Source organism: Equus przewalskii, chromosome 1 (assembly GCF_037783145.1).
Source record: "Equus przewalskii isolate Varuska chromosome 1, EquPr2, whole genome shotgun sequence".
NCBI lineage: Eukaryota > Metazoa > Chordata > Mammalia > Perissodactyla > Equidae > Equus > Equus przewalskii.
The window spans coordinates 90,413,601-90,427,536 of NC_091831.1; positions in this window are offsets into that span (position 1 = coordinate 90,413,601).

The window sequence follows — 13,936 nt, forward strand, 5'->3', positions numbered from 1 at the left end:
CAGAGCTTTCGGAAGTTTGCTGGGGCTGCAGGCTGTTGCCTGGCTTTCAGGCTGACAGGCTGGGGTGGGAGCAGGGAGCCCAGCTAAGAGCCGGCCTGGGGAGGGTGCTGGGCGTGGGAACAGAGAGGTGAGAACGGATGAAAGAGAACCGAATCGGTAACGTTCACTCCTGGAAAACGACGATACAGTGGGAGCATCCTTCCTATTGTTCCTTCAGCTGAGGTTCACTGTGCAGCAAGCACTGTGCTCAGCATCGGGGAGGTGAGGACAAGGAGAGCGTCGGGGGCCTGCCTTTGCCCAGAGTCACAAGGAGGCGACCGCCCCAAACAGTGGGTACACACAGGAGGCATGGGGCCAGGGAGGACTTCCCCCAAGGATGTCGGCAAGTGCTTTCCTGCTGGATGACAGTCCTTTGATAAAGGAGGCAGGAATGGAAGTCCTACACAGCCACGTGGTCAGCACCTTGTCTCGTCCTGTCCCCTCCCGAGACCCCAGGGTGGTGTCTGACTGGGAAAGGGTCTCCTGGGCTTTTTTGTCCCCATCTGTTTTCCCTCTGGTTGCTCCAGACCCCTGGGAAGAGACTCCCAACACGACACTTCTAATTTTCCCGGCCAGACAGGACTACCGGAGTCCAGCATTCACCCCAGGGACAGGCTCGTGGGGCTAGGTTCCCTCAGTCCCTCTTTATTGCCCTCGGCCATCTTGCAATCGGTTGTCATCAAAGCTGACCTGGCGGGTGATGCCCTGGCATGTACCCTGAGCCCCGAGAGCAGAGGAAATGTCCTTCTATGCACAGTCCCCGCTGACTTGGAAGGAGGGTGGACCCTATTAAGAGGAAGCCCCTTTGTCCTACTCATCTCCCTGGTGAGTTTGGAAATGCTGGGGTGGACCCAGGGCAGGGCTGGCAGCAGGAGCTCGAAAGAGCCGCACGGGGCTGCCCAAGAGCGAGGAGAAGGCGAGTTTCCCATGGGAGGGAGGGGGGTGGGCTCTCAGAGGTGCGGCTGGGAGATTGGAACTTTCCGGGGAGGACTTCGGGCTTCCCCACCAGCAGCATCTCTTCCAGCTCTCAAAGAGCAGGAAGGGCCTGTAACTGGGCTCTAGGTTATAGGAGTGTCACTCTCTTTTAAAATCTCCGGCAATTTATTTCAAACCTTTTTTTCCTTCTTTAAGTAGGGGAGCCCCCTTTACCCACAAAAGCAAGACAGAACTCACTGACATAAAACCAACAGATCAAAAGGGGTGGTCTCGTGGTGGACTCAAATGGTCAGCCCCAAAATATCCACGTTGCCCCACTGGAAGACGCTGACCCAGCTCGTCCCACAGCTAATTATACAGGCGAGGAGACAGGCTCACAGAGGGGCACTCAACTCCACGGTGTCACGAGCTCCCCAGGAGGAGGAGCAGAAGCTGGAATCGGTGTCACTCGCCTCTCGGTCCAGGGCTTTTTCCACTTCCCCCCGGTCACTGGTCCCCGCCTGCGACCGCTCATCTGTTTAACACTGACCCATTAATCTTGTCTTCCTGGTCAAAAGAAAGATCTGGCCTTTATGGTTCAGAAAAATATAAGTAGAAGCATTTCACCCCATGAGGGCGAGATTCAGAACGCAACAGGGACAAATCCGTTCGGGTCCGTTTCTCCTGTCCTGTTGCAGTAAGAAAACCAGTAATTATAAAAGTGTTGTGAAAGCAGTGCGATCCTTCCAACACTTACAGAACCGCAGGACAGAGCTGAGAAATAGACCAGTTCCAGGAAATTCTCAGACGCTGGGCGAGCGTGCACAGAAAGGTGTCAGTGCGAAGACCCACTTCCCCAAACCTCAGTTCTTCCAGTTCCTTTAATCGGATGGGAAAGGATGGGGTGTCCCTTCGTCACAGATGAGGAAGCAGAAGCACAGAGAGATTATGGGAAATACCCAAGTCAGCATGAGAGCCAGGACTAAAACCCACTCTGAGAACGCAGGGAAGAGAGGAGGGAGAAAGAGGGGAAAACATAGAAGAACAGGGCTTCACATTTTCACAGCATTCACAGGTCTCACACCAGGTCTATACACGCCATTTCATCCACGTGTCACCCTTACAAGAGGTTGGAAAATAATTCTAGGGGCGATGGGCAGCTCTGTGATTTCAAACACAAGCTCTGGAGTCTGACATTCCCAGGCGAAAACTCAGAACTAACCACTCGCAGGCTGTTTGACCCTCGGGCAAAGTCATGACCTCTCTGTGGCTCGGCTTCCTCGTCTGTAAAATGAGGAAATAATAATAACACCTCATGTGGTTATTGTGATGTGGGTAAGGCTGGCACAGCGCCTAGGATGCAGTGAGAACCCTGTAGAGTTGGCTGCTTATTGTTTCGGAAAGACTGACATCAAGAGTGGCTTACCCAAGTTGTTTTCTGTTTGTGAAACTCACAAGTCTAAAGTTCAAGGGATATTTCATTTCACAAATGGGAGAGCAAAGACCCAGCCAGGGAACAGAAGCGCCTAAGGTCAGAGGATGCGTGCTGTCAGAGCCGGAGGCAAAACCCAGGACTCCTGATTTCTCATGTTGGACTCTAAGGTTCCAGTAAGAAGCTGGAAGATGAAGCGTGTCTTCAGCACGTGATTTGCAAATAGAGGATGGCGATGCTGCCCTTAGTCCTAGGGCTGTATGTGGTGCAAAGAAAAATTCCACGTGGACGGTTAATTATCTATGGAGGTGTCATTCTCCTCTCTCTTGGGGTGACACCTGTGGTCTAGGGGTGACCTGAGCTGCCCCAAAAGATAAAGCTGGTGTCGATTTATGGTCCGGCTGGAGCCCTGGACACTCTGACTCCCGGCCCAGTGCTCCCTGTCTTGTGCAACTATTGCTCTCTCTGCGAAGTGGGGAGGACAATGACACGCACGACAATCCTCGAGTTACTGATTTCCTCCTTCACGTGTCCTTCCAGGGACTTCTGTGAGCCCCACTAACCTGGGCCTAACTAGGGCGGGGATGCTGTGTTTATCAAAATCTGATAACCACTCTGAGAATATCCGGGAAGCCCCCTCATCTCCCACCACTGAGACAGGAAACAGCAGCAACGATTCTGGAGGGCAGTTTTGCGTTACGTTGTCATAGCCTCTGAATTCCACCCCAAGGATATTAGACCATGATGTTTACTGTAACGGGAAAAATTTGCAAAGAACCTGCAATGCAAATATCCAATAATAATGGGTTATTTCAGTAAAGGACAGAGCATTCATGTTTTGGATGGCTGTGCAGCTATTAGAAATCATGATGTAAGAGCATTATTTAATGATTTAGGAAACGTGCTCCATATATTACATGCAAATGAGACTGCAAAAGATTTTATAATGTAAGATGTCCATTTTACATTTAAAATGTCTATTTGAAAATGTACAATTAAAAATGCATATTCATAGGAAAGAATAATATAGTTTATAAGCATATGTGATGATATATATGTGAATTTCTATATATCCGATGCATATGTGCTATAGGTAATACAATATACAGTGTATATAATCACAGACGTGTATAATGTACGTAATCTGTATAATTTATACTTATATCTAATTCATATATATGTACTTTATGAGCAAGGGGCATCAGGTTTTCTGCAGAAGCATGAGATTTTTTTCTGTAATCAGCGTGCAATTTTTTTGTAATCAAAACAATAAAATATTCTGAGAACATTCTGGCCCCATGGCATCGCATCCCTGAACCAAGGCTCCGATCTGTGTCACAGCAGCAGAAATAGCAGATAAAATGTGTCGGCAGCTGGAGACGTTGGGACCAAGAATGAGAGCCAGTCAGCGGCTCAGACTGCTCCAGGCCCCTCGCCCCGAACCTGCTTGCAGCTTTAACGTAAGCACGTTGGACCGTTTCTCAAGCTCGTGGGTAATCTGTCGTCCTGAAGAAACTTCTGAGGACAAGGTTGCTTCTGACCTGCTTTGGGAGCGGGTCTGATTCCACGCTTGGGTGATCGCGCCCTCGTGTGGCACGTCCTGGGTGCAGCCTTTTGTCTGTAATGAGGAAAACGATTCGATGACAGGATGGTCTATGGGCTGGGCACAGGAGACCCCCGTCTAGAAGTGGGTCTCATCCCCAAAGAGAACTGTTAAGCTGGGCTGCTAGAATTTACGGTGCATCGTCTCTCGAAGTAATAAACATTGAGATTAAGAGCCAAATGTCAACACCTATTAAATCGTTGTCTGCTTGTCACAGCCTCATCTTCCTCCCCGTAAATAGTACTGTTTTACACTGTGTTCTTAGGGTATCAAAACACTTGAGGTTTCCCAACACGACGCTTTTATTTCCCCTGTTGTTTCCTCTCCTTGAATGTTCTCACTCGAGACACTTCTTCTCCATGTAATTTCTACTCATGCACCAACACTGTCCCAAAACCCACTTCTCCAACATCATCCCCCGACTGGATTAAGCGAGGTGTCCCTGCCCCGGCTCTCACGGCATCTTGTGTTTTCTCTGCAAATCGCTATTATGAGCAATTTTTCCTGGCAATGAGCAATGTGGAGGAGTATAAGCTCCACGACCCAGGGGTCTTGGTTCCACTGATGTGTCCTCCGCACTCAGCTCAGTGCCTGGCACGCAGCGGGTCTTCAAAAGTGCATGTTGCGTCAGTGAACGGTTCATATTCCTGCTTTCCGGCTCTCTCGGGACCATGTTTAGTGCCGTCCCATACAAGCACTCTTAGCCCACCATTATAGTCATAAATGTTATTCACTGAAAATACCCCGCTACACCCCAAACACCCACCAAACTTGGATATAGATGCACAGGGAAAACACCACATGAAGATGGAGACAGAGACTGGAGTGACGCATCTACAAGCCAGGGGACACCAAGGATGTCAGGAACCATGAGTTAGAAAAAAGACATTGAACAGATTGTCTCATTATCTCCAGAAGGAACCAGCCTCCATCACCTGATCTCAGACTTCCTGCTTCCAGAAGAATAAGCTTCTGTCATAGCCACCTAGTTTGTGGCAATTTTTCATAGAGATCCTAGGAAATTGATACACCTTGTAAATAGCAAACCAGATAATATCATACACAGCTGATGCTATTTGTGTAAAATTTTATGGGAACTGATGCCTGTGTACAGAAGTCTCGAGGGCTGCTCGGAAGAGTGTTTGGCAGGTCGATTTTGGCGATAATCTCTAAATAGTGGAATTTGAACTGATTACTTCTTACTGTATTTTCTTCATGCTGCTTGAAATTTTTTACAACAGTTTTTTTTCTCAGACACAATAAAGCTGTTTTCATAAGATGAATAAATGACTAAACTTATGGGTTAGTCTGCTCAGGGTGCCGTCACAGAATACTGAAGACTGAGTGGTCTGAACCGTAGAAATTTATTTCTCACAGTTCCGGGGCCTGGGAGGTCAGAGAGCAAGGTGCCGGCAGGTTTGGTTCCTGTGCCGACCCCCTTCCTGGCTTCCGTCTCCTCGCTGTGTCCCCACAAGGCAGAGAGAGGAAGCTCTGGTCTCTGTTCTTCTTCTTATGAGGACGCTAATCCCACCATGGGCCTCCATCCTCAAGACCTCACTGCCGTAACAAAATGCCTCAGTGCCTCCAAACGCCATCACAGTGGGGTTAGGGCATGTGGATCTCCATGCAGCACAAACATCCAGCCATGACAACTTGTATGTCCAGTGGATGGCAGAGGGGCATAAAGATGATCTGGTTATTCTCAGATGCAGGAAGGAAGTTCTGTCGCTTATTCTATCAGTATTCCTCAAACAGTCAACTGTCTAGGAAAGCCATTGTGCTTCAGAGAAGACACAGCAGCATTTCGTTTGGCTGAGAACTGGGGCTTCTGCACTGAGGGGGAAGCTGAGCCCAAATCTGAGCTCATCGAGGTTTGCGAGTCACTTAGCTCTCCAGGCCCCAGGAGCCTCGTCTGCAAAATTAAGAGATAAACATCCATCCTGAGGATGTTGCAGCAGTCAAAGAAGGTGTACACGGGAGAGTTTGCCATAGTTACTGGCACCTAATAAATGTTCAGTAAAGGAATGCTCAAAGATATATCCTTTATTTCTAGTTCCTACAAGGGTCAGATCACAACCGCAAATTCCGCACGTGGCTGGTGGAAAGCTCTGATCCCGTCGCTCCATGCGTGGTGAGCAGCTCCCCGGCCAGTCTACACGCTCAAGCCACCTGGGGACTCAACAGCTCATGACACCCTGCCCTTAAACCTGACACTAAAGTCCACCGACTCCTTACCAGCTATTGATTTGGGGGGTATGGGGAACTGATTCCTCTCAGTGTGTCTCACCTTTTCCAAACTTCCAGGTGGGAAAAGTATAAGACTTAGATATGAGACATTTGGAAAGAATTCTTTTATCGGGTTCCTCAGCGTGTCCTCTCCAAAGGGAATTGTGCTAGAACGTTCCATGGCAGGTCAGAAGGGTGCCTTGTAACTCCTGGGTGCTGCTTCCCTTTGGCACAGCCTCAGGCCCGCTCGTGGGCGAGAACAGCAGCCTCGTAGCTCATACCTTCCCTTTGGGTCGTCTCCTTCCACGTCTTCAGACTTTCCACTGTTCAGGTTGGAGCCATCTAGCCCCATTTCCTCACCCCACCCCCAGGGGGAGAGAGGGAGCTGGCTCCCACTGTCCTCAGCTCCTGTCTGACCTCGTGCACTAGCTGGCACAGGAAGCATGAGTTGGGAGCAGGGTGGAACCCAACCCAGTTTGTCCAGGAATTCCAGGTTCACCAACACGCACCTCCCCTTCAAGTTCTCATCAGGCAACACAGACCAATTACCTCTCCCAGAATGAGGTGGAAATGACCTGCCGTCCAGCTCTGCCTGTCCAATATCCCCATCTCTTCTGTCTCAAGTCTTTGCCAGCCCCAGTAGGACAGGCTGAGGTCTTCAGGGCAGCTGTTCCGTGGAAGGGATCTGGAGCAGCTGGGCAGGGCTGGACCAGTGGGACACGACTCCGGCCACCCAGAGCCCATGATCGGAAACTCTTTTCTAGAAGACACAACACGTCTACACTGAGAGGGGATTCTCTGAGCAGCTTCTGTTTGCCATCACATGTCTATCGCTCCCAGGCTGGCAACAAAATACGGTCCACGTCACTGTGGGGTGATCTTGAACTTCATCTCAATCCTACCTCGTCCACTGAGGTTCTGAATCCCCCCCTCGTCTTGGAAGCAGCTGCCTCTGCTCAGTTGCCTCCACATGAGCCAGCAGGACTTGATCAGGGTCTAGCAAGCAGGCTCCACTGCCCGGTACCCACGGCCCCAGCTCTCCGGCTCCCACTCAGCTTCACCGCATCAGAGGGAGGATGAAGAATTGGGGGAGGAAGTGGCTAAAAGCTCCTGTCTGTGGATCTCTCCCGACAGCATTCAGTTGAGCCAATCCCCTTTTTCTTGCTGAATTCCACCACTATGTTCTCTGCTTTGCGGAAAAATCCTGATCTTTATTACTTAATTAGGAGTCTGCCCATTCTTTACCAGTGGAAAAGAACTTGATGACCGACTCCAAGACTTACTAGCTGCGTGACTTTGAGCAGGTTTCTGCTCCTGTCTCTGCCTCTGTTTTCTTGTCTATAATAGTAAATACTAACTACTTGGTTCCCTTATTGCAGCCGCTAAATGAGTTAATGGATTTGAATAGTGCCAGGCTCACACTAAGTCCTTGGTAAATGGTGCCCATCACAACCATCATTGTCACCACCATCGTCAAGCCGTGCTTCCTCTGTCCTCCCCTCCTCCAGCCACCGGTCCTGCAGGAGACTGAGCTGTTCAGACTTTGAACCCAAGCACCTCCCTAAGGTCCCGTCTGGCAAACCCTCAATAACCCTCCTCTATTCTCAGCTCTCAGAATGTTCCAGGCCTACAGCATTTCTTCACTGGAGATCACCCCATAGATTAAATTCTTCCCTTCTAACTTAATCCCCATGGTAAGGATACAACACCAGCTGTGTCTCTGGCCCCATCGCCCATCTTAGCCCCTCAGCCCGGGGTCTTGAGGTACCTACAGTCTGAGCCAGGGTCCCTGTGGGTTTGCCTGCCTCTCCAGGAGCAATGCAAATGCCTACAAAACTTCCGTAAGCCAATTCTATATCGGGCTTATATAACGCGCTGCGTAGACTGTCTCCTCGCACGTTTCCTGTCAGAGGTCTGTGCAGGAAACGGCCTGGCAAACTGGGCCGTGGGCCCAGTGCCGGCACCTTCTCACACCCAGCCCTCACCCCACAGCTCAGGTGCCAAGATCGCGGCCACTGTTTTCCTGATCCTCTCCCTTGTGTGAGAATATTCTGAGCACCGTTACTGTTTATGCCAAATAAACCCGTACTGCTTGGCACCGTTCTCCTCACAGTTTGGCTGCCAGGTGATGGACACATTCTTTGGCTCAATTCTAGGGCATGATGAGTTTCGGCAACAATTAAATACCAGACTCAGTTCAATTTCCAGATGGCACTTGCCACACCCAAAATTGCCCTCAGAGCCACACCTTCCACTGTGGACGGCAGTAGGGGTACCGTGCACGGCAGTGTGGTAAGGCCGGTCGGCCCAGCACACACTCAGGTTCCTGGAGAGCGTCCAGTCCTGGTCTGCCCTTCCTCTCAGCTTTGGAGAATGCTGCTGGAATTCAAGTGGCTTTGCAGAGCATTGCTACCCGAAGGACCCTGAGCAAGGAGATGCCCCAGTGGGGAACCTGGGGGAGCAGGCCAGAGGCATCGCCCCTGGCCCCAGAGGCTGGACGCACAGTGGCACGGCCATCCCGGTTTTAACGTTTTGAGACACTTTCATACCAGCTGGCAAAGAGCTGTTGCCCCAAACTGACCCAGTGTCCCTCTGCCATAACGGCTTCCCTAGCCCACCCTCTCGGTCCCCCAGACTCCCCCCACACACACCGCTATTCAACAATTAAGAATAAATATTTGGCACACAAGGGGCCCGTAGACCTCTGCCCCTGCCACCACTGCTGCTCCTTTCTCACCGGTCAGGGCAGGTTGTTAAATATTTTGGCGGTCACCCCTGGCTGGACCCCTTCACAAAAGGAAGGTTGAATTGATCAGAAACTTGGTGCGGAAAGTTCGCCCCGGTAAAGCAGCATCGTGAAAAACAAAACAGATACAAGGCTTTCCTAAACTCGAGGGTTTTCCTGGAGCCCACCAAGGTGGTGGCCACATTTCTGAAGAAGTGACACAGACTCGATCAGCCAGCCCCTCACCACGGGGGAAGCGATGAAGGTGCTGCCTGCCTTCAGGGGACGAGTCGGGCGGGGACCCAAGGAGATCGCAAGTGCATACTTGGGGAGGAAAAGGCAAACCTCTGTGTGTTAGGAATGAGAATTCCAAAGAAATAAAAAGTGGAGACTTTTTTTTTAATTTCAAAGATAAAAGAAGATGCCTGTAATCATCCAGGCATATAGAACATCGTAAGCACAGGAAGGAAAACGGAGCTGGCCTCCCCACTCCTCATCTAATGGATCAATAAAACTCAGCAGAGGAGAAGTCTGCAAAGCAAGATTTCAAAACCCAGCAAGTTGTTGCTTGTAATTTAAAACGACAGAAAGACATTCTAAGGCGTCTACCAGCTCAGAATATGCCTTTCATACACCTTTCCTTAAAAATATTATGTGATTGGGCTATAAATCAAGTTAAAGAACTCAATATTAGGGAGGTTGTATTACAAAAGGACTTATTATAGAAACACTGAAAATATACATAATATAAAAGCATTGCCATAATTTGAACATGGAACTAAGATGAAATAATTATTGTGAATATAGTAACAAAAATCGCACACCGTTAAATAATTCTCGAAAGAAAAAACACTTAATAATGAGATCAAACTTTGTAAAAAATATCAGACTAAACCAAAAAAAACAGGGAGGCAGAAAAAGGCGGAAGAAATTAAAAATGGAAATGTTCTCCCCTTACGATAACTTTCATTGAATGTTTGCAAACTGTTTTAAATGCTGTGCAGGTATGGTCTTATTGACTTAAATCTCACACATCTATGAGGTAAAGATTACCCCCATTTCACAGACGACAAAACAGATGTAGAGAGGTTGATTACTTGTATAAATAAAAGGAGAAAACCTTTAGAAATATGACGGGCATGAAGAAGAAGACAGCAGGAAAGGGAAGTCTAATAAAATAGATTTTTAGAGTAAGGATTTAGAAAAAATGAAGTGTGGTATCATCAGTAAACTTGACTTAAAATATATTTAGCCTCTCTGGTCTGTAGAAAGGGGGTGGGTCTTCCTTCCCGTTGTAATGTTCTGAGTGTGGTAAGAGGATGCGTCATTCTGACCAACGGCTCTGCAGGTCATGGCTATTTGTGGCGCTCCCGGACGCTCCAGAGCGTGACTCCTAAGAGCCGAGATGTTGTTCATCCAGAACTCTGGACTTGGTTGGAAGAAAGGACCAGAATTCCCCTTTGCTCTGAGTTGCAGAAGTTTCCTGTGCTCCTCCAGTCTTCAGCGTCCTGGGGGTGCTGCTAGGACCCTGCTGAGGGTCCTGGGTCAGCATTAGGAGGGTCTGGCAGGAGGAAACCTTCATTAACGCACGATGGTCGTGCTCTCCTTGTCACTGGTCCTCATCTGGTGACCCGCACTGTCCTCCTCTTGCTAACTCATTCCCTTCGGGGCAAAGGGCTGGGCCGGGCCCCTCTCTGGTCATCTGCTTCTGGAGATAAGTCCTTGATGACTCTGTGCAGCCTCCCTTTCGGGAGATAAATTTCCTATGTGGGAGGAAATGACACCCCCTCTTCCCCAGCGGAGCGGCTGAGTCTCCCCGCCTTCAGCAATGGTGGGAAGTGACCACACCCACTCTTCCCAACCCAGGGGGATTCCAGCATTTGAAAGTTCAGAGCTGGAAAGATAAACATCACCGCTTATCCCTCACTCCCTCATTGTTCCTCTTCAGCAACAGAAAAGGAACGGAGAACCAGGCTGCGCAGAAACCCATCCATCTGCCCGTTGTTAAGGGAACGTTGCTTTCAATTATGCACAGGGCCCCTCCTTTTCCTCCTCACCAACACCCGGCCCACCCCGTGAGGAAAAAAAACAAGACTTGATTCTTATTTCCAAGGTAACCTCCCCTGGCCTGGCCCTGGGAACTCCCCCCTCCTCTATTTCCAGAGGTGAAACTCAAGGTAGTAAAATAAGTGCTAGATTTGGGTCTGGGGAACAGGTTTTCTCACTTCCAGGCTGTGTCCCTTCGAATGAATTACTTAACAAGGACCCCATCCGTAAAAGGGAATCATCACCTTTCCTCTGCCTGCTTCACAGAGTTGCCGAACAAAAGGATATGTTGAACCCAAATTCCGTTTCTAAATTGCGAAGTGCACATCACTGTGAAAGAGTACGAGCCTTAGCCCCCACGGCCTCCATGTACCCCACCTGCCCACTGAACGAGATTCCTAACGTTTTTGCCAAATGTGGAGGGCAGTTTAGCTTTTCCCAAACAAGTCTTTGTCCAGACTGTTCCCTCAGTCTGAAGTGTCCCTCCTCCTCTGTCTCTGCCTTCGAAATCCTTTCCATCCTTCTCAGTCCCGTTGAAATCTTCTTCCTCCCAAGAACCGTTCCTTTGCTGACGTCTTTTTCCAGAGTCACTCTCTCTTCTTCTGAAAGCCCCTGGCCTTTTCTTGGTCCCCGGATTTCAGTACTGACCCTATTCTGCCTCACATTCAATTCGAATTCTTTGTGCATCTGCTTATCTTCCCACAGATCAACTGCGAGCCATTCCCAGGCAGAGCGATTTTGTCCCTGCACTCCCCATGCCTGGTGTTTGGCCCGGACCAGGAACATGGCGGTGGTGATGCTAAGAAAGGGATGGGGGCATCTCTGTCATGTACACGTGTTTACATGCATGTGTTCATTTGGGGAAAATTTACACTTTCCTATTTCCCAAAAGAGTCTAAGGAAACTTTAGAAACTGAAGACAAGTCAAAGAAGAACAAGTCAGAAGAAAAGAGAACAATATGTTTCAGACACCTGGGGTGGGTTGTTTACTGCAGCTGAACGCTGGATTTATCTCTGAATTTCCTGGATGAGAGGGAACTGCGCTGGCTCATACACTTTTCATTGTACAATAACTTTGGAATCAGATTGGAAAGAGAAATTTTTCCTGGCACTGTGTTCAAGGAGAAATTTATCAACTGAGTCCTTATATAACAGGCATGAGGTAACACGACCAGCAGCATCTCCAACCAGCATTTTGCAAAGGAACACAAATGTCTTCCGAGGGGTCGTTCTTACATTTGACTGCAGTTCAACAGAGAAAGGATTTCTGCAAGGAAATGAGGCAACAAGGCCCACATCCAGGGCTCTCTCTAAATTTTCAAAAGTCTTCAGAACCCAGAAGAAAGAGAAGTTGGCGAATCTGTTTCATATCAGATCTCAAAGACCATGTCTACAGCTTGGTGCCCAGCTTGCGGCAGCTCAAGGCAGGCAGAGGCAGGGAGCCAGCCTGGAGCTAGGACAAGGATCACCACCTCAAGGGGCAGACTCCGGGGGTGCTGGTATTCGCCGAGGTGGACAAGGCTCTGTGTTCAAGGACAGCCAGGGTCTTGAGGTCCCTGGAGGCCTGCCCTGGATGATGTTAAGGGACCGCTGTTCATCAGGAGGGCATACCCAGGCCTCGTTCACCTCGAAGGACTCAGGAGGATCTGAGATGCTCACAGATGCCCTCACAGGCAATGAAAGAGACTTGGGGAGAAAGAGACAGCTCATGACGGTGACACCAGTTCTGAGGGAATGACTGAACACTAAGGCTATTACGATGGCGGCTGAGGACGCCTAGTTCCTGCCTCGGTGGGCGATGAGCCAGAACGTGGGAGCCTTGCGTGTCCATCTGTGAGTTTCACGCAGGAAAGAAAGAAAGGCGGCAGCTGGCCATCTCAACTGACCTCCTTACTTTATGATGGAGGAATGGAGGCCCCAAGAAAGAAACTAAGCCAGGTGCTCACACCTGTGGCTACCACAGGTCACATTCTTGCAATCTTCCGTTCTAGGTTAGCTGCTCTGTCTCCACAAAATGGGGAGCACTTGCCTTCTGGGGCCTCCTGGACACTCCTCACCATGAGTCGACTGCCGAGATGTCTCCAGGGTTTTCAGTTTAAGATGTGTCCGTCTAGAAGGAACCATCTCACTCTTTTTTTCTCTTTCCTTCTTGTGTCTACTGCCATGAGCGCACTTCCTGAAGTGCCGGCTCAGTTCCCCTCTCTCCCAGGACTCTGGAAGCCTGGCCCCTCCTCTCTGAAGGTGTTTCTCATTAAGAAGGGCTGGGCTTTCAGTCTGTGGGACTCCAGGGAGACCTGAGAATCACGAGCCCCCGGTCACCACAGACACAACGAGGTCGACAAAGGTAGACTTCTTGCTGTCCTTTTTAGCAGGCGCCACGAGAAAGGAGAGGTCAGAGAGAGGGCACCGAAAGGTCCGAGGAGGGGACAGCTGGGACGTCCAGGAGAAAAAGTCATTCTCGTTCCCTTTCCCGCTCCTGTTCTGCAGCTTTATTCTGGTAGCCCCAGTGTGGACGTTTTGCAGCCAGGCCGGGGTGATGCTGTGAAGCACTTTTGCTGAAGTTTGTTCGACGGCATCCCGTTGATAAGACTGAAGACGTGCTGCGAGCAGAGCCCGAGGGGAAGGCATCAGAACTGCTGTCTGGGTGAGGTCAAAGCAGGTGACACAGGGAAGGTGTGAACTCTGTCCTGCCCCACAGGAAGTGACAGCAGAGCCTGGGGCAGACCTCCAGCCCTCGTTCTCATCATGACCAGCCTGAGCACTGCTTCTGACAGCAACGGTGAGGAGAGCAGTATTATGGGCATGAACGGCTAAGTAGAAAATTTCCACGTGTTTTCCCAAAAGAAATTAGACACGTTTTCATTCAGCTGAAAAGTCCAGAGCGTCAGATTAATTAATTGATTAATGAAATTATTTTTTTAAATTTCTTAGTAACTCATCCTGTTCAACA